Source organism: Jaculus jaculus, chromosome 11, assembly GCF_020740685.1.
Source record: "Jaculus jaculus isolate mJacJac1 chromosome 11, mJacJac1.mat.Y.cur, whole genome shotgun sequence".
Classification (NCBI taxonomy): domain Eukaryota; kingdom Metazoa; phylum Chordata; class Mammalia; order Rodentia; family Dipodidae; genus Jaculus; species Jaculus jaculus.
The window spans coordinates 547,870-569,907 of NC_059112.1; the positions used below are offsets into that span (position 1 = coordinate 547,870).

General features: G+C 41.1%; 1 protein-coding gene across 5 annotated transcripts in view; it reads right to left on the reverse strand.

Moving 5' to 3' along the window:
- The window catches only part of Shroom3 (shroom family member 3), a 371,082-nt gene that overhangs the window by 194,974 nt on the left and 154,070 nt on the right, over positions 1–22,038 (reverse strand). For 2 of the 5 annotated variants that reach the window (XM_045161718.1, XM_045161714.1), the window contains exon 1: positions 15,590–15,713. The exons of 1 other annotated variant lie outside the window; for it this stretch is intronic. The gene's annotated coding sequence lies outside the window, so the exon portion shown is untranslated. Of the gene's footprint in view, positions 1–15,589; positions 15,714–18,757; positions 18,869–22,038 lie in introns of those variants that run through there. 2 more of the 5 variants (XM_045161716.1, XM_045161717.1) reach the window with 2 other exon arrangements.

A 22,038-nucleotide genomic window follows, 5' to 3' on the forward strand; every position in this document is an offset into this window, starting at 1 on the left:
ACAAGCCTCGCCTCAAGTCTCCTCATACTGATGCCTTTATTGCTATGGGGGGCATTACTTTTGGATCCCATATTGAGTTGTACAAGAGGGTACTTGGCATCCAAGTCAGGTTTAATGTACACTAGTAATGCACTGTCCATTGTTGTATCATAGTGTATTTACTTTGGTCCTCAAGGAATTCAATAAAAAAAATGAACACATTAAATGGATTTGGACATTTTAAATTTACTTATTTATTTGAGAGACAGAGAGAGAGAGAATGGGTGTGCCAGGGCCTCCAGCCATTGCAAATGAACTCCAGATGCATATGCCACCTTGTGCATCTGGCTTACATGGGTCCTGAGGAATTGTACCTGGGTCCTTTGGCTTTGCAGGCAAGTGCATTAACTGCTAAACCATCTCTCCAGCTCTGACTTGGACATTTTAAAAAACATTTTATTTATTTATTATTTGACAGAGAGAGAGAAGCAGATGGCGGGGTGGGGGAGGTGAAGAGGTAATGGGTGCCCTAGGGCCTCTAGCCACTGCAAATGAACACCAGATAATGGTGCCACTTTGTGTATCTGGCTTTATGTGAGTACTGGGTAATTGAACTTGGTTCCTTTGGCTTTGGTGCTTACTACTAAGCCATCTCTCCAGCCCTGATTTGGACATTTTAGAGATAAAAGTGTATCCTAGAAATCAATTAGTTCACATTTTGGGTTTTATAAATAAATAAATCCTTAGCCTTACCAATTATCTAGGTTAGTGTTTACTTATTAGAAATCCAACCTGAAATCAATAGAATTTAATTCCCAGACCTTTTTTTTTTTCCTGAGGTAGGCTGTCTCTCTAGCTCTCTATCTCAGGCTGACATGGAATTTACTATGTAGTCTTAGGGTGGGCTTAAACTCACGCCACTCCTCCTACCACTGCTTCCCAAATGCTGGGATTAAAGACATGCACTACCATGCTGGGCTCAGTCCTTTTATTTGAATGCAGCATCACTTATATTTTAGAAAACTAAAAAAAAAAAAAAAAAAAAAAAAAAAAACTAACAAGTTTAGTGTTTAAAAAAAAAAAATAACAAGTTTAGTGTTTGCACATCTAACCCTTCCTGTTTCCTATGTTGCTTTAAGGGGTTGGATTTTAAATGTTTAAAACATTGTCTAACAATTATCAACATCAATGTTTGAAAGCCAATAATTTCTAGTATTTTTAAGGCAGTGTTCAGATAGCTGGTTCTCATTTTAACAAGGAAATTCAGTCTTTTACATTTGATCAGGCATCTTTGTTTACTGAATAACACATGGTAATAGCTAACTGTGGTTAGCTATTATTTACCAAGCTAACTGTGGTTAATTTCAAAAGCAATGATGAATCATTATCAAAAGAACAAATGAGATATGTTTCTAGGAAATAAATTGCAAAGTCAAAGCCATAAACCATCTCCACCTATTAGTGCACAGCATTTCAGTTTTATCTTGCTATAGAAAGATAAATATAATAAATACCACATGACAGTAACTTGCTATAAACATACCCATAATATATTTGATGTCAATACTTTTAGAGGACTGGCTTCCCACACTCCTGAGTATCACATCAACAAGGAGTTGAAACTATCTTTGTCCCAGACAACCTGCGACAGTACTTAATATGTTTCCTCTGCTGCATGAAGATCACGTGGCTTGGAGACTTAGGAATCTAAGATATTGCTCCAATGGTCATATGACTTAGGAAGTCACAGCATTTGGTCACAGCTCAAAAAATCTCTGTCCTGTCAGTTCCAAAAAACGTGTTTTTCAAGATAACTGTCACAAGGAACATGAGGCCATCTAAAGTAGGTGCCTTAAGATCATACTGGATGGACATGGGTGATCTGCAACAGCCCAACCATCAGCTCCACGCTTAGTACAAACATACAATAGGATGGTGATGACAATATCACAAGAATGCCTAAGACACAATGAGTGCTTACTGTGTGCTAGTTGACACGCATTAGACTATACAACCCTACACTTATCTTCTGAGGAAAATCCTATAGCTATCACTCTCAGTTTGAACATATGAAGTGACCTGCCTAAGGTTGTCTGGTCACATAGTGTCAGCAACAGAGCCAGGATCTGAATCCAGACCTTCTGGCCTGAGCCTAACCTCTTAAGGCTTATGTCCAATTTGCATAGTGAGCTGGGCTAAAGTATCTGAAGACACACTAGCATTTACCATAATGAAAAACAACTGGCTTTCCTCCAGGCTAAGCAAAAACGATTCAACTTAACTTAAAAATTATTTTAAGGCCAGGTGTGGTGGCGCACGCCTTTAATCCCAGCATTTGGGAGGCAGAGACAGGAGGATCGCCATGAGTTAGAGGCCACCCTGAGACTTCACAGTGAATTCCAGGTCAGTCTGAGCTAGCGTGAGACCCTATCTCGAAAAATCAAAAAACAAAACAAACAAATAAACAAAAAAACCCCTATTTTAAGGGCTACAGTGATGGCTTAGTGGTTAAGGTACTTGCCTATGAGGCCTAAGGGCCCAGGTTAACCAGATACACAAGGTGGCACATGCGTCTTGTGTTCATTTGCAGTGGCTAGAGGTCCTGGTGTACCCATTCTTCCTCTCTCTCTTCCTATCTCTCTCTCTCTCTCTCTCTCTCTCTCTGCCTCTTTCTTGTCTCTCAAATAAATAAGAAAATAAAATATTGGTGTGGGGGGGAACTATTTTAGGACCAGGTGTAGTGGTACATGCCTGTGAGTTCGAGGCTACCCAGAAAACTACACAGTAAATTTCAGGTCAGTGTGGTCTAGAAGGGATTCTACCTCAAAAAACCAAAATAAATAAATAAATAAAAATAAAAGGAACTTTGCAGTCAATGTTGACATTGGAAATGAATTTCCACTGAGTATATTTACAATACCCAACATGCTTATATTTTATTAGTAATTTGTTAGCTATTAGAGGTTCACTGGTAGGGTTAGAAAGATGACTCAGTGATTAAAGTGCTTGCCCTGCAAGAGTGAGGACATGAATTTAGATCCCCCAATCATACTTAAAAAGTTGGAGGCAGTAGCTCATGTTTGTAACCTTGGCTCCAGCAAGACTGGAGATGGAGAAAGAACTCCTTGAAGCTCATGGTCCAGCTAGTCTGGTGTACCCAGCAGTGAACAAGAAACGCTGCCTCACAAAAGGTAGAAGGCAAGGATCAACCCCTGAGGTTCTCCTCTGACTTCCACATGCACACTGTAACACATGTGCACACACACATGCATGTGTACGTACACACACACACACACACACACACACACACACACACACACACACACGATTAAAAAGGTCCACTGGTTCTATGACCTATCCAGGCCTGTTCTGAAGAATCAAAATATGCATTGGAGTAAAGAGAACTGGAGTTACAAGGAGAGTTCTCTACCTTGCTTATCAGCCTGAAAGCAAGGCATGTGTTACCCTATGAGGAAGGTGGCCCCTTGTTTCACCTTGTGCATCTGACTTACGTTGGTCCTGGGGAATTGAACTTGGGTCCTTAGGCTTTGCAGGCAAGTGCCTTAACTGCTAAGTCATCTCTCCAGCTCCTCTTTTGGACTTTTTTGAAAAAGATTTTTAGAGAGAACAAGAGCACGAGGGGGGGGGTGAGAGAGAGAGAGAGAGAGAGAGGGAATTGTTACACCAGGATCTCAGCCACTGCAATAAAACTCCAGATGCTTGCACCACCTAGTGCACATGGGTGACCTTGTGCTTGCATCACCTTTGTGCATCTGGCTTATGTGGGATCTGTAGAGAGACTGAATATGGGTGGGTCCTTAGGCTTTGCAGGCAAGCACCTTAACTGCTAAGCCACCTCTCCAGCCCCTCTATTAGATTTATTTTTTTTTAAGTAGAGTCTCACTCTAGTCCAGGTGGACCTGGAATTCACTATGTGGTCTCAGGGTGGCCTGGAACTCATGGCAATCCTCCTACCTCTGCCTCCCAAGTGCTGGGATTAAAGGTGTGTGCCACCTGGAGGGGGGGAGGGTATTACCATGGGATATTTTTTTATAATCATGGAAAATGTTAATAAAAATTGAGGGAAAAAAAAAAAAGGTGTGCGCCACCATACCCGCCTTGCTATTGGATTTTTAAGACTGGTTCTTACTATGTAGCCAGGCCAACCTGGACCTTGAGATACTTCTGCCTCAGGCTCCTGATTTACAACCATGCCAGGTTTAAGTTTTTTTGTTTTTTTTTTTTGGTTTTTCGAGGTAGGGTCTCACTCTGGTCCAGACTGACCTGGAATTAACTCTGTCATCTCAGGGTGGCCTTGAACTCATGGCAATCCTCCTACCTCTGCCTCCCTGAGTGCTGGGATTAAAGGCGTGCACCACCACGCCCAGCTCCATGCCAGGTTTAATGCGCTAAATCCCAGCCAACCTGTTTTCTGTGAACTCTAATGCATATAATTACTAATAAGTTAGGTTCTTTTCCCTAAATCAAAGATTATTTACTCTAATTAAATTGTATTTTGCTTACTATGTACTGATATGTTCCCACTAGTAAATCAGTAAATTAAAGACCCAGGTAACATTTCAGAGATAAAGTAAAACCTTCTTCAGGGACCAAAACCATGAAAATCAATATATGGACAGAGCAGTCTTTTACTATGAACATGTATGTCTTTGTTTTCAATAAAGACAATTAAATGGATGCCAAAATGTGGTTCACTGTATATTTTGTCAGACACAAATATAAAATCTAAGGGAGAAATCATCTCTTTATATTTTTCTAGATAACTTGACTATTGGCAGGAATTTGTAATTTTCTTCTAGTTGTCCTCTTGTTGTTGTTTTGTTTTTGTTTTCAAGACAGAGTCCCACTCTAGCCCAGGCTAACCTGGAACTCACTTTGTAGTCCCAGGCTGGCCTCGAACTCATGGGGACCTTTGAACCTCTGCCTCCTGAGTGCTAGGATTAAAGGTGTACACCACCACTCCTGGTCCTTCTGGTTGTTCTTAAAATCCCTTCAAATTTTGGTATCTTGGGCAGCATTTATCACAGGGGTTGGGACAGTAAATAATCAATAAATGGTTTACAAATTAAATCAAGGAGGGGAGGGAAGAAAGAAGGAGAGAAAGCTTTGGCAGCTGCTCCTGGCTGGCTTCACACTTGGCAAGTATTCAAAAAGGCAACTTTCCCTTTCCTTGAAGGAGTGTTGAAATGTACAGGCATTTCCTTACCCAGCTTCTCCCTTCTGCTTCCTTTATCACCATGGAACAGCTGTGTGTGCACAGGGCCCCGGGAGTAGCAGACTGAAAAGGGAATACTTTGTCCATCTGGTAGTTGTTTTTTTCTACCCACAGTCTCTCAAGCACCTGGCCTGATTTGTCTGATAATTGGAGAATTAATTCTTTATTTTATTTTATTTTTATTTTTTTAATTTTTAAATTTTTATTAACATTTTCCATGATTATAAAAAAAAATCCCATGGTAATTCCCTCCCTCCCCGCCCCCACACTTTCCCCTTTGAAATTCCATTGGAGAATTAATTCTGTGTGGAGAGAGCAGCCTAGACTAATACCCTCAAAAGACAGAGGATGTTTCTCCCCATCAGAAAGCAAAGGAGGATGTTTCTCTATACAGCAAGCGGGAAAATAATTTCAATTGTCAGAAAGCAATAAGAAGGATACTTTCTTGCTGAAGTAACTCTGGTGCTAGATAAGAGCAGCCTGATGCTTCTAGTAGCAAATCATTCTCCAAACACCACTGTGTGTGTATGTATGTATGTACTTGGGACCTATTCCAGGACCTCATGAGCTAAGCAAAGTGCCCTACCATACAGCCACATCCCAGCCTCCAACATTAACTCACTTTCTTAATCTTGGCACTGCTGACATCATTTTACTCCAAATAATTCTGTGTTGTGAGGCTACTTTTTCCTTTACAGCAAAGGAGTTAATTTTTTTTTTTTTTTTCGAGGTAGGGTCTCACTCTAGCTCAGGCTGACATGGAGTTCACTAGGTGGTCTCAGGGTGGCCTTGAACTCACAGCAATTCTCCTACCTCTGCCTCCCTCCTGAGTGCTGGGATTAAAGGCATGTGCCACCACCGGTAGAGTAGCATAAAATACAGAGCTGGGTGTGGTAGCACACGCTTTTAATCCCAGCACTCAGGAGGCAGAGGTAGGAGGATCACTGTGAGTTCAAGGCCACCCTGAGACTACATAGAGAATTCCAGGTCAGCCTAGGCTAGAGGGAGACCCCTACTCCAAAAAACAAAACAAAACCAAAAAACAGACTAACACAGTTCCTAGATGATTCTGTCTGATTCTTATGGTTGCTTTATGAAGATTCAGTGGCAACCAAAAATAAGAATACTTGTGTTTGAGATGTGGGTGTAACTGAGTGGAAGAGTGCTTGCCTGGCATGCATGAGGCCCTGAGTTTGATCCCTAGAGTTGTGAACAAACACTGTCATACTTAAACACGTATTTCTTTTTTTTTTTTAATTTTTATTAACATTTTCCATGATTATAAAATATATCCCATGGTAATTCCCTCCCTCCCCACCCTAAACACGTATTTCTTATCCTAGCCACTTTAACAACATTGCCTCCCAAATATTGCTCCTTTTTTATAAGCGAGAGAGAAGCACACTAGAGTTTGCTTTCAGTTGTAGTACGGACAGCATAAAAACATTTTTAATTTGTGAAAACAGAAAATAGGGCGCATTTATAAAAATTTCCTTATGACACCTATAGACAATGAAAACTGGCAGGACCATCAGGGACATTCCAGAGAAATGACCAAAGTATCTTATCAAGAAAGTCTATTGATAAGAAAGTTGAAGTACATTTTCTCCAGGGCTATTAACCACTGAAGCCACAGGCTAGAAGTTAACTATTCTTTGTTGAATTGTTAATGTAATATCAAGTATGGCTTCTTCAGTGGCCTCTGATACCTAGGAAAACATCTTGGTCAAGTGTTATGCCTTCTATCTGGAGGTTTCTCCAATTAATGGTTTGTTTCTCTACCCTAAGTATAACCAGTGTGGTATCTCCAGGCCTGGTAAGAGGGAGCATGTGGTACAGAGAATCAGCTCTTTGACTCATGTGACATGGAACACTTCCCCCTTGGCCAATCCATAAGAAGGCAATATGAGATATAGCTGCTATTTAATAGATAAAGGCTCAAGAAATAACTAAAAGCTAATAAACAGTATCCTTTCTTGCTGTCTGAAATGGGCATTCATAACAAGAACAGTGACCACAGGCACCTGTACAAGCACAGGGGCAACAACCACAGGCCCTATTCCAATCACTTCATTTTCCCTGTCCCTTAGCCCTCCCAGCAGCTCCATGATGTAGACCATATCTACTCCCATTTTACAGATGAGGTCCATATTGATAGTATTAATAGAAGGTGACTGAATTTTGAATTCAAATCTAAGAACATGCATTAACCATTATGGTAAGTATAGGTGACATTTGAACACTGTCTGCAAGTACACTATCAAAACCAAAATAACACTTTCACCAAAAATAATGGGAAAGGAGTTTGAGATACTTTAGGTTTACTGTTTGCTTGCTCGCTTGCTCACTTGATTGCTTGGTTTGGAGGCAGGGTCTCCTTACATATAGCCCAAGGCCTTGAACTCAAAATCCTGTCTCAACCTTCCAAGTAGCTGGGATTATAAGTATACAGCACCATGCCTGTCAAAATTGTGGCTGTTTGAGGAGAATGCTGAAAAGGGAGTGGTTTTTTAATTTATTTTTATTTATTTGAAACTGACAGACAAAGAGAAAAAGAGGCAGATAGATCGAGAATGGGCACAACAGGGCCTCCAGCCACTGCAAATGAACTCCAGATGCATGCACTACCTTGTGCATCTGGCTTACGTGGGTCCTGGGGAATCAAGCCTTAAACCAGGGTCCTTAGGCTTCACAGGCAAGTGCTTAACCACTAAATCATCTCTCCAGCTCCAGGAAATGGTATTTTTTGTTTGTTTTTAATTTTTAATTATTGGGAGTGCTAGAGGTTGAACCTGAGGCATGTTTAGGCAAGTACTCTACTACACAGACACATCCTAGGCCTTTTACTCTTAAAAGGATAAATAAGAGTGACAAACCAGCTGGGCATTGCTTTCTGTCCTATTTTTTTTCTCAATTTTTATTAACATTTTCCATGATTATAAAAAATATCCCATGGTAATACCCTTCCTCCCCACCCCCATTTTCCCCTTTGAAATTGCATTCTCCATCATATCCCCTTTCTGTCCTATTTTTAATGGCCTGATTTTCTACTGAGGGTTTTTCTCTACTTGAAAGAAATTCTAACCCAAAAGGCAGCTATGATTTCCTTTCACAACAATTGGTCATTTTCTGAAAGGACATAACTCAAAAGTAGGGTGTTTTTCCTCTGGCTCAAAGGCTACTATTGAAGCCATCTTTTAATCTTTTACCACAATACTTATATAAGAAACTTTCTTTATTATCATTATTCAACAGTTAATACCTTACCACATACTATGTCAAAGTTCTTGGGTTTATCAGTGTTTACAGGATTATGGTAATATTTCACTGAGTAGCTGAAGCTAAAAATCTGCGAGTCATCCTTGCTCCCCCTTCACTCAAGCAGCCAGCATCCTGTCACCCCATTTACCCAGGTCACCTTTTAGGTATCAAATGTATCTCTGTCCCCACCCAGGTCATACCCTCCAATATTTCTCACCTAGACCAGTCTTTTCTCCCTAGCTTTATTTCCTCCAGATTCACCATGCTCTAAAACACCTTCAAAAATTCAGCCAGAGGCTTGGGATGTGGCTCAAGTGGTAGAACATTTGTCCAGCATGTGCAAGGGCCTGTATTTAACCCCCAGCATCACCAAACAGAAGCAAAAAAATAAACCTGCCACAAAATGCAGCCATGTTGGTCTTTACAAACCCAGGTCTGATTTTTGTCACTGATCTGCCTTCTCACTTCTTCATTAACTACATCCCTGCTCCTGGGTCCTGCTCAGACCCATGAGTGTCCTCACATAGACTCTTCTATCAATGAAGAGCAGCTGTACTCAGGAAGGGCTACCCTAGCCCAGGCAGCACCTGTGAAAATTAAAAAAGAGGCACCTCCTTCCTCAGATGGACATTGCTACACCAGGAAGAAAGGTCCAGGCTGGATTGTAGCACATGCTCCCTACTGCATAGCCAGCCCCACCCTATTTTTTTTTAACAGGTCATAAATGAACCATTGGCCCTGTAGTCCTGGCTTGAGGTTCTGTTCATGTAGCACTCTGCCTCTGCACAAGCTGTAACCTTGGCTAGAATGCCTTCACCACTAAACCCATCAGCTAACTTCTACCTATGCTTCCAGTGATTAAAACAGCCCCTCTCATACAAGAAGCTTCCTCCACCTACTTTTTTTATTTGTTGTACTTGCGATTGAATGCAGAATGTTGTGCATGCTAAGCACACACTCTAATAGTGAGGAGCCTTTACTACTTCTTCTGGTGCTTGTTACAATCAAGCATTTTCTCATGGATTCTCTAAATTAAATGCTGACAGCAGGACCCTGTCTTTCAGATTTGCATGCCTACAAAACCTAGCACAGTACTTGGACGATTATATAGAAAGGTAGTCGCTGAAGGTCAGATGAACATGGCCTCTTGTGCTCTTAGCCCTGTTACCATGTAACATGGGGACCTTTCAGTTCCCCCACCCAGCTATTTGGAGATGAGGCCGTGAGGTCTACATCCTCAAATTACATAATCCCTATTCAAATAGCCAGTTCTTTAGCAATTATTTCATTAGCCTATGATTAAGGAGAACAAACATCTTGGATTTCAGCTTCCTATCCCCTCCTGACAAGTTCACTAATACATCTGTCATTGACTATTTTGTCCCTTGTTGAAGTCTGCTCATTTCTTTCATCTTCTCCCTGTCTTGTTCTGTTGAACACAAATCATCTCACTGGACAGAGGTACATTTAACTTGTGATATCCTCTAGTTGTATAAAACTTTGAATGTTTTCATAGTAAAAATGTAAAATAGAAACATATATTTATTTTATTGCATGTGTAATGTGGTGTGGAATGGTATATGTGTGTGTGGGGGGTTACCTGTGTGATGTATACACATGTATGTACAGATGTGCTAGCAGGCATTTGGAGGCCAGAAGAGATGTTGTGAGTCTTTACCACTTATGTGCATATTTTCTTGAGACAAGTCTCTCTGAGTGAAGAGCTATGATTTTCACAAACTCCACTGATTGTCCCATCTCTGTTACCCACAGACACATGCCCAGCTGTTTATGTGGGTCTATGATTATAAAACTCAGGTAATCTTAGGCCTTTATGCTTGCACAGGAGCCATAGACAAGGCACCTTACATTTCTACCTTCCATGGGACTTTTTGTCATTAGTCTAGTTGGCTGCCCCTGATGTCCACATGGCTTTTAGTCATGACTTCATTCAGTTCTCCTGGTCGTTGTCAGATCTGTTACTAATCCCCATTGGATGGAAATCCAGAAATCCCTTTTATTTAAGTCAGCCAAAGGGAATTGAGGCAGAAGATTTTAATTCCCTAAGACACTTGTATATCAGTCACATAATCTTACTTATAAGAAATATATTTTTCTTTCTATCTGTCTTGTTGTTTGTTTTTTGATGTAGGATCTTATTCTAGCCCAGGCTGACCTGGAATTCACTGTAGTCATAGGCTGGCCTCAAATTCATAGCAATCCTCCTATCTGTGTCTGGGCTGGGGTTAAAGGCATGCACCATCATGCCCAGCTGGAGAAATGTGCTTTGCAATTGGCTGGCCCAGTACGTAGTCACTTCAGGAAGGACTAGGCAGATACTACATATGTGTATTAGAGACAGAAGTTACCATCTGCCTTTCACACTGATTTTAGAAGAGCATGGCCCTGATGAAGCCCCTGACAAAGGGCTGAGGGTGGACCTGCTCTTTCCTAGCCATAAACAGAGCCATGAAGACTGCTGCTGGTGGAAACTAGAAAAGGGACTTAGACTATGTTAGTCACATGACAAAGCTCCAGAGCAATGGGCACATGGAGGACAATCTAGCAATAGTCCTTTGGTGAGCCAGAACCACGTGCTAGAAGATGTGGGAGGTCAGGGGATTTTGCCCTTATGGTAATAGCAAATGACACAAGGGACACCAAACTCAAAAAGAAATTTAAGTAATAAGGGATTTTCTTGTAAAGTCAAAGGATGGATGAGACCTCAGAAAATAAATATTGTCAGATTCTACCTCATCCCTACTCTATTTGGCACCATTCCTTGGTGTCTTTCCCTCTAGAGGAATCTCTCTATGATATCTACATATCTATCATCTATCTCAGTCTATCAGTCATAAAAATGGGGTATGTATGTATCACATACATTCTTCTCACTTTTTGTTGTTGTTGTTTTCAAGGTAGAGTCTCACTCCAGTCTAGGCTGACCTAGAATTCATTACATACTCTCAAGGTGGCCTTGAACTCATGGCAATCCTCCTACCTCTGCCTCCCAAGTGCTGGCATTAAATCTGTGCACTACTACACCTGATTCTTCTTACTTTTATTTACAACCAACTTTTCTCTCTCTCTCTCTCTCTCTCTCTCTCTCTCTCTCTCTCTCTCTCGTGTGTGCGTGTGTGTGTGTGTATAGCAGTAGTAATAGTGACACACATACAGAAAACAAGAGTGGAGATTGTCATGCTCACCTCATCCTAGATTCACAATCTCAAAAAGACACAAGGAGCTCTGTCTTCTCTGAGACATGGAATAACAATATGAAGTTATGAAAAAAGGGCTCTAGTTTGCCTGGCCTATACGCTTACTCACCTAACATAATTCTTTTTTTTTTTAAATATATTTTGTTTAAATTATTTATTTATTTATTTGAGAGCGACAGACACAGAGAGAAAGACAGATAGAGGGAGGAGAGAGAGAATGGGCGCGCCAGGGCTTCCAGCCTCTGCAAACGAACTCCAGACACGTGCGCCCCCTTGTGCATCTGGCTAACGTGGGACCTGGGGAACCGAGCCTCGAACCGGGGTCCTTAGGCTTCACAGGCAAGCACTTAACCGCTAAGCCATCTCTCCAGCCCATGCTCATAATTCTTATTATATTAAGTATTCAGTGGTCACTGTTCCCCCATCTCTCACAAATATAATTGATTCTCTGCAGCATCAGACGATTGATTATGTGCTCAGTATGCTGGATCCTTCCATGGCCCCAATAGATGATCATGCCTGATCTATACCAATCACAGCAATCTGACTTCCTGCCAGTTACTAGTGTATGTTTGGGTACAGGATGGGTACAGGATACAACATATTTCAAAAATAGAATAAATTAAAGGTAATGATTATTGAGTAACTATTATGTATCAGATAGTATTCCAAGTGTGGTATGTGTACGATTTGTGTATGTGTGTATGTTTTGTTTTTTTAGCTTTTCAAGGTAGGGTCTTGCTGTAGCCCAGATCAACCTGGAATTCATTGTGTAGTTTTAGGCTGGCTGTGATCTCACAGCAATCTTTTTATCTCTGCCTCCCAGGTACTGGGATTAAAGGCATGTGTTACCATGCCCACTGTGTATACCAAATGTTTTAAGTGAACTATATCACTTAATCTGTACCACAACCCAAAAACATAGATGATAATTATTTCTTACTTTTCAAATGGATATAAACACAGTCACAGAGCAATTTACTCGACATCACAAATTCATCAATAAAAGGATTGAGGCTCACACCCAAGCCTTCTGACCTCAGAACTCTTAACCACTAAAATAAAGCAAAGATGTTGCTGGTTTTCCATAACTGGAATTTCATAGACTGCCTTCATCTCTTCTCAAAGAACCTTCTTTTTATTTGGGCTAATCTAAGCAGTTTGTGTTCCCTTTACCTAAATGTTCCCACAGACACTGGCATTGGCCAGACCCAGGCTTTCTTTCTCAACCCTATCACAAAACTGGGAGTCTCAATCTCTGTTTGTTAAATGCACCAAATCCAAACCACACAGTAAAGCCTTGATTAGCAAGATTCATGGTGCTTCAAGAGTTGCCTCTTTTTGTTTCTTTCCCAATTGTTAGATGGCAGGTGCTAGCTTGACATTAGGGTTCTTTGGAGACGTACTTACAATATGATGTGACTAATTAAAATATCAATGATCATATAATAGGGGATGAAATTGTGGACATTTATTTAAGTAATTGTCCAATTGTAGTCATGCCACTATCTTTATTTTTTAACTTTTCATAGCTTTTTGCATGTCACATCCCACAATCACATATGTCTTTGTGACTGTGGAGACTGAGAAGGCATAATTTATATGCCCTTACTAGTGTTTATTCATGCCACACCTTCACTCCCCACTCATCCAATAAATATTTGAGTATCTGCATGTACCAGGCACCACACTAGGCACTTAGAATCAACAGGCTATGTTCTCTGCCCTCACAGAGGGCAGTAAAGGGTTAACAGGCCCAGAGAGGGCAAGTATTCATGCCTTCCTTAGAAAGACTAACTTAATTAAGAACCTACATTCGTTTTAACAAAATATTTTTATTTATTTATTTAGTGTGAGAGAGAACAAGAGTGCAAAAATGGGTGCACCAAGGCTTCTTGCTGTTGCAAACAAACTCCAGATGCATGCACCATTTTGTGCATCGATCTGGCTTTATGTGGGTCAGCAGGCTCTGTAAACAAGTGCCTTTAACCACTGAGCCATCTCCCCAGCCTAAGAATCTACATTCTTTTTTTTTTTTTTTTTGGTTTTTTCGAGGTAGGGTCTCACTCTGGTCCAGGCTGACCTGGAATTAACTCTGTAGTCTCAGGGTGGCCTCGAACTCACGGCGATCCTCCTACCTCTGCCTCCCGAGTGCTGGGATTAAAGGCGTGCGCCAAACATTGAGGAAACTGAGGCAGGAAAATCACTGAGAGTTCAAGGCCAGCCTGGGCTACATACAGGGTGAGTTCTAGATCAGCCTGGGTTAGAGTAAGACCCTGCCTCAAAACAACAACAAAAAAGAACCCACATTCCAGAAAACAAACTCAGTACATATCCTTTTTCAGGGACTTGGTGGAACTACCTTGGACCCGCAGGGGTGGGATATTAGACCTATTTATCATTTTATAGTATTCTCCATCCTGAGACATAGCCTCCTTTTGGTAAATGGCTAATTTAATGCTTGATCAGTTAAAAAATAAAAAACTATAAATATTACTTATCTTCATTCTTTTTCTTTGGTCTCTGTTGCCTGTTTTCAAGAGATTCCTCTTGGGGCACATACACTGTTGAAAGTACATCACATCTGCTAAAACAGTCAGGTTTACTAAGCTCACATTATTACAGAGGGATGAAATGCAGCTGCTGATAGATCACTGAAAGCATGAAAACCTCAAAACTTTCTTCTTTTTCTGAACCAATATTTTTGCCAGTTACTTTGCAGCTTTAAGAAACTTGTTTTCACCTCTATTCATTCCCCACCCCTCAAAACAAAACAAAGCAAAGCAAAACAAAACTAAACAACTCTACCCCTGAGGGGGAAAATGAAGACTTCAACACCAAGTACAAATTGCTCATTTAAAGAACAGGAATTAGGGATGCAGGGGCTTTTCTTCCTTAAAAGCTCATCACTCTGTAGAAAGAATCTGAATCCCGTCCTGATTCTTCTTGAGCAGTGGAGCAGTTTTGGGTTTTGTGTTAGTTAATTTTAATTTAAAAGTGGGGGCTCCATTCTTGAGACATCGTTGCTATGAGACTTCCAGGCCACAACAGATGGCCACAAGAACAGTTCTCAGGCAGAGCTCTGAAGCCCGCCACTCAGGCATACCATTAACATTCCTGGCATACCTTTGGAGGCAGCGAGCCAGCCACCTTCAGACTGGCTCACCCTTGGCTCCTTGACTGGCCTCCCTGGTCAAGGGTCCTGGGGCGGAAATTTGTTATAAATAACATGATGAGGCTCCTCCGGGGGAAAGTCATGGGGAGAAGATGCCCTCTTTTAGATATAGCACCAGGTAAACTACCAACCACTGGATGTTTGGATCATTCAGGTGAACAACTGGACACACACCTGTGCACATGGGTCCATTTGCACACACCATAGTGCCCATTCATTTAATTGTCTTTAAGCCTCTGCATCCCTTTTAAGCCCAAAGTGATCTAGTTAGGAGCACTAGCAAATTCTTGACCTAAAGCAGTTGAAGTGCCCAGACAGAATTGCCAGGGGAAAGAAAAGTGAAAAGGTTTCCTGATTCTCCCTTTGATAGAAAAAAAAAAATTTTTTAAGGAGGTGGTAGGACAGGCTGAGCATGGGTGGTGCACATCTGCCATCCTATCCTGGGAGGTGGAGTCTGAGAATCAGGAGTTCAAGGTCAACCTTGACTATGTAGTGAGTTCAAGATTAGCCTGGGATACACTTAAAAAAAATGAAAGAACCATGGCAACTGAGTTTCCCTTCTAACTTGTTCGTGCTTTGGACAAATCATTCTGCTTCAACCTTTTCTCTCTTCCTAAGCACAATAATGAACCCACCTACATGACCATCAGACAGAGAAGTTAGTGAGGTTAAGATTAATGAACAATTTATAATTTGTGGCCTAAAAGTAAGGCTACTTACCCTTAGCTGCAGTGAGGAAGAAGATAAGGAAAGAAGTTGGCCACTTTTCTGCTCTTGGTATCCAACTGCCCAGACCATGACACCCTTGGAGCTGTTCCCAGGACTGATCAGAGGTTTGGGTGGGTAGGCCCTCTAGTAGCTTTATAGCACACAGAGGAATTCTGGCACTTAGTTTCTAACAAGTGAGTCTAAAGGCCATAGCTTCTCAGGGTGGGGCTCGTTTACATCTCACTCATCTCAGAGGTTTCTAAGCTTTCCAACCAGACCTGCAGTGAGGAGCAAAGTCCTCCTAGGAGTGCCACCAGGCTCACGTGCTCGCTGGGCCAGCACAGCCAAAGCTAGCCTTCCAGTTTCCGTTTGGGTTTTTAAGTGGTCCATTTTTAGTGGAAAGCTTTACTCTCAGTGGGATTAGATGATGTGCTTCCAATACTGCACTGCCACAGACATTTCATTTCCAAATCTGAATGCAGTCTGACCAACAAAGAAATAAAAGGACTAGAGTCTCCTCAGGTCTCCTTCCTTCCAAAAATCTCCAGCTTCCCAACAGACTCCAAATGTATAGGACTGCAGTGGGCTCTTTTTTTTTTTTTTTTTTTGGCCTCATTCTGGCCCAGGCTAACCTGGAATCCACTCTGTACTCTCAGGGTGGCCTTGAACTCACGGAGATCCTCCTTCCTCTGCCTCCCGAGTGCTGGGATTAAAGGCATTTATTTATTTATTTATTTTTTTTTTTTTTTTTTGTGGTAGGGTCTCACTTAAACTCACAGAGATCCTCCTACCTCTGCCTCCCAAGTGCTGGGGTGTGAGCCACCACACCCAGCATACCTGCCTTTTAAATTTTTTAAATAAAATCATGCCTTTAGATGTTTAGCCTAAACTAACTATAAATGCCAACCAATATCATATTAGTCATCTACATAAGGGCAGTCAAAAGAGTGTTGCTCCTTTCTCCATATGTACAGAGACTGAACCTCAGGTTGTTCATCTGATGTCTGGAAACAGAGCACACTGGATGATTAGGCCCAGCTGTTCAGCTTCTGAATTCAGGCCTCCCTGGCTCAGAAAAGTCAAAAGCCAAGGTAGGGGAGGCAGAGAGTGGGGGAGAGGGAGAGATCTGACATCTGCAACTTTTAGTTTGCAGAGCTGAACCTTTCAAGCACAGCCAGTGGGGAGCACAGTGTGCTGGGAAGGGGGCTGGGCAGCTTTACTGAGCCCCATTGTGTGCAGTCCATAGCCCCAGAAAAAGGACCCTCACCACAGTACAAGGAGGGAGCCCTGCATGCATTCCACAGCTCCAGGAAGTAGACTTCTAAAAATGGTCACCATGGAAACAATAAATTTAGATACCTAATCCCCCTGCCCTCCATTCTAGCTCTCTAAAGATACTGTTCTTGGAATGAAATACCTATGTGTCTACCCTAGTTACTAAAGACTGTGTCAACTTACATATTGGGGTCCTCTGGTATGCTGTGCAAATATTCAGGGACTTTCTCTACTCAATATGAAATATTGGGCTTATTACTTTATAGCTGCTTAAGATGATGATCAGACCTAAGATTGTATTTATCCTTCTATAACAAGAATGACTTATCCTTAACTAAGGAAATCACATTTGATTTATATATTTTCTAGGTTATATTTCATAAAGAAAGGGTAGAATTTTAAAGTATTAACAAATGTAATTATTACCTAGTATTCAATGTTCATTTCTCTTTACCTCCTCCAACACTTATACACTCACTTAGTACTATCTCTCTATCCATCTGTTACCATAATACATTAATTATATACATATTTCAAAATGACTGCTTATAGATATGTGTGATAGTCACATTTCACCTGATGGGTGATGTCATTACTTTTTATCAAGCAGTTATTTTTAATATTTATATTTAACATTACTGGTATATCACTTGTATGTTATAGGAAAATGTTTTTATGAAGACATGCCAACTCACAACAGAGAGATGAAAAACTCCCACTAAGTACAAACATTGGAAGAAAAGACATATTCCAGCATGGTTAACAGACTTCCAGTTAACTGTTTCTGAATTCTCGTTGCATCCTTTTCACTCACTTTACCTGTTGTCCAACTGCATGTATCTATTTTCCCTATTGCTATTTACTGTTTGACTAGAGTCACTGGGAATTGGTAAACACCTCCATTTCTGAAGTAGTTTCTATCCCTAACACTAGTAAGATAGGATAAGTCAACATAAAAACCTCTAGATTTATGAAAGGACCACTACCCATTTATATTAAAATCTAAAGTTGAACTACTTCCTTCTAGCCAGGGTAGAAATGCTGATTTCAAATCCACTTTTTTTTTTTTTTTAACTAAATCCTGAACAAGTACCTTAACAGCAGCCAAATAGGCAAATAGGATGGTCCTTAAGTATTTGTCAATCAATTTACAAGTAAAATGAAATCAGAGTAGAGAATAAGCTTAATTAGTGTCAGGCTTAACATTCCTCAGCATCTCAATTGCTGCTCCAATTTAGATTTTAAATTGCTTGCATTAAGAATCTGACCTTCTCTGGAACACAAAGATGGGCAAGACTGAGCCAGCTAAGATAATCAAAGCCCCTTGCTGAAGTGGAACTCACTCATTTACTATGTTGAGCAAAGCTGAAAATGAAAGCTGCTTTAATATCACATGAGGAAAAGTTAAAGTGAGCCTTAAAAATAATATGTAATTAAAATTAGAATAGAAATCTCGAGTTAGGTTGCATCATTGGCATAAGTCAAGACGTCCAGTCGAATGATACAAGTCATATATATATATTCAGAAATGGAGGTGTTTACCAATTCCCAATGACTCTAGTCAAACAGTAAACAGCAATAGGGAATATACATACATACATATATATATATGATGGTTTTAAATTAAAAATTCCTTTAATCTCATGGTATAAGTTCCCATTGAATGGTACACAGTGAGTGCTGAGTGGCTACAAGGGTTGCAGTAATTTGTCAAGTTCCCCTTGCTATTTATAGCCTTTTATGCCTTTTTATCACTTTACTAGCACATCCACAAGCTGGGTAACTTGGTAATTTCATCATAAAGGCCCAAAAGCTCCCAGACTCTTTTTAGTTTTCCACACTGGCATTTCTGCCGTGATAAATGCAGTAATATCAGTGAGAATTAACTGGTTTAAATGAGCTTACCTTATAGAAGTCTAAGTCCAGGCACCTCCATTGTCCTCAGTTATCTGGGCAACTTTGCCTGTGTGACACAGGCTCAAGTTGGCCCACCAAGGGGGCTTAGCAGCTGGGAGGAGGTGGCACCAAGGCACAACTCCTTGCACAGGAGCCAGCTCCAGGAAGACAGAACTAAGACACAGGTATCTAACACCCAAGCACCTCAAGCTCCAGGAACCTGCGCTGTCCTGATTAGCCAAGTACAAAAGGCAGTTCGAATTACTGCCCTCTTCCCAGCCAATCACCTTCCAGCCTGCCTGACAGAAGCAGGCCCCCTAATGTCAGGGGGAGTCCACACTCAGGCTGAACCTGAGAACTGGTTTCCACAGTGGCAGGGGGTAGGTCAGCTCACAAGCACGCTGGAGAGGCTGTTTACCCAGGGTTAGGAGCTTGTGCTATCAGTATAAGCTCTCCTTCCTGCTCTTCCAATGCTGTGGCTCTAGGGCCCTCTGACTCACAAAACTCATGCTGGGTGACGAGAATATAAAGGTAAAGATTTTGTTGGTGGCTCTTCTTGCAACAGCTGTTGCTCTTCCTACTTCCCCTTGTTAGTGGCACTCAGTCCCCTCTGCAGGTGATGAAGTGCAATTTTTAATTAGGTATGGTTTTGGCAAGAAAGTTTCTTGGGGGCGGGAGGGAGGGTATTACCATGGGATATTTTTTATAATCATGGAAAATGTTAATTAAAATTGCAAAAAAAAAGAAAAAAGAAAGTTTCTTAAAGAAGCTGATGATATGGAGAGAGTGAAATAGAAAGGTCTTTTTATAGTGAGTTTCAAATGATGAAATTCCTTACTATAAAAATTCACCTCAGTTGTAAAACTTTATTAAACTTCTTATAAGAAAGACAGGCAGAGGGCTGGAGGGATGGCTTAGCAGTTAAGGCATTTGCCTGCAAAGGCAAGGGACCCAGGTTCAATTCCCCAGGACCCACATTATCCAGATGCACAAGGGGCACACACATCTGGAGTTTGTTTGCAGTGGCTGGAGGCCCTGGTGTGCCTATTCTCTCTCTGTCAAATAAATAAATAAATAAAAATATCTAAAAAAAAAAAAAAAAGACAGAAAGAAAAAGAGAAGGAAGAAGGGAAAGAAGGACACACTACATTTTCAACGTAGTGGAGTGCAGTGTAACTCACCTGTCGATGGAAGTCACAGGTTCCCTAAACTGCAACCGGCTAAAGGAAGTTTACTTCTGTCTATCATCTGAGGCCCTGAAACTGCAAGCTATCATAGCTGTATGGTGAAGTAGTGCTTGATTCAAGTTTGGTATTTGCCCCAGACTGTAGGGGTCAGCTTAACAGTAACCATAGACACAAAGAGAGAGAAAAAAGAACAGTACACACAGAGAGAAAATGTGACTCCAAATGTGTCTGAGTCCCTGGGTATATAGATGCAGTTTTACTCGTCTAGGGCTGACATGGTGGAAAAAGACGAACTAAGATCCATAGATAATTTATGAATCATCTTGCAAAAGTGTGGATTAATTTTTAGGTGTTGAAAGATAGGAACATGCACAGAGAGAGAGAGAGAGAGAAAGGAAGGAAGAAAGAAAGAGAGAAAGAATGCTGAAATCAGAAGGTATTAAAGCACATTTACCAGTAATCTCCATCCAGACACCAAGAAAGTCTAAAGTATCTCAAAGATATCAGTACATTTCAAAGATAAGATGAAATTTTATTTAAAGACTGTTTCTGTATTAGTGAGAGAGTGTCTCTCCAGAATGTTCCACTTGAATTCCAGAGGTATTTATAGTTCTATGGTGTGAAATACAAGGACTGAAGTGCATGTGTGTTGGAAACAGAGGTTGGGTTGGGGTGACCAGAATCATTTTATCAGAAGAAGGAATCCTTCAATGAGATTTTGCACTGTAGATACATTTTTTCAAAAGTAGCTTTCTGGGGGCTGGGGGAAATGGCTCAGTGGATAAAGCACTAACTCACAAGCATGAGTACCAGAGATTGGATTCTTACCACACTCCTCAGCTGTGGCATAGCTGCCACCTGTTACCCCAGCTTTTGGGAGGCAGAGACAAGGATCCCCAGGACAAGCTGGCTACATAGACTAGCTAAATCAGTGAGATCTAGGTTCAAGTTAGAGATCCTGCCTTAGTAAGTAAAGTGAGTGATGGAGGAAGACACCCAATATCTACATACATGCAAACACATACACATGTACACCACACACATGGAATGGAGGTATAGCTCAGTGGTACGGCACTTGTCTAGCATGCTTAAGGCTCTAGGTTGGATCCCCAGCAGCACATACAACACACATGCATGTAATTTTTTTCTTTTTACTAGGCATTCTCACCCTCATCTTGTTTTTCTCCTCTTCCTCTCCCATAACCTTCCCGACTAGCACAACTGAGTTACATTTCCTTCTACCATTTGCTGCTAGAGTTCAAGAGCAGTCAGGCTACACAATCATGTTGAATGTGTCGAATTTAACAACCTCCTGCTGCTGACCACAACTCCATCTCCACAGTGCAGAATGACAAGTGGTTATGTTTGGTATTTGTCTATTCCCAGATGATTTCTAGTGTGGGAAAGCCATTACCTCAAAGAGCAAAACATTCACAGGAGTTAAGCCAGGGGTCAACTTCCCTCTTCATGTCTTCATACATTCCTTCATAGTCCAGCTCTGTCTCATCTAATTAAGTTCACTTGAAATCACTTCTGGTTCTTTATGGCAACATCCACAATAGGTCATTGGCTCCAAAAAATACCTATGTCTTCATGGATACTAACTTACATTAAAAGAAATCTTGAGGGTTGGAAAGATGGCTTAGTGGTTAAGGCGCTTGCCTACCAAGCCTAAGGACTTGTGTTCTACTCTCATGTAAGCCAGATGCACAGGGTGACACAAGTGCGATTACAGTGACTAGAGGCCCTGGCGTGCCACTTCTCTCTCTCTCTTTCTCTCACATTAAAAAAAAAAAAAAAAGCCAGTCTGTTGGGCTTGGCTCAAAAAAAGAAAAGAATTCTTGATATGAATCTTTAGGGAAGCTAAAGCAGGCAAGCAAAAACTGAAAAACTGCTCTTTTGTTTTTGAGGTGGGGTCTTGCTGTAGCCCAGGCTGACCTAGCATTCACTACATATTCTCAGGGTGGCCTTGAATACATGGTAACCCTCCTACCTCAGCTTCCCAAGTGCTGGGATTAAAGGCATGCACCACCACACTTGGCTAAAAACTGTTTTTAATTATATTGAAGCAATTACATCACCTGTGTGTTCACAAATTATGAA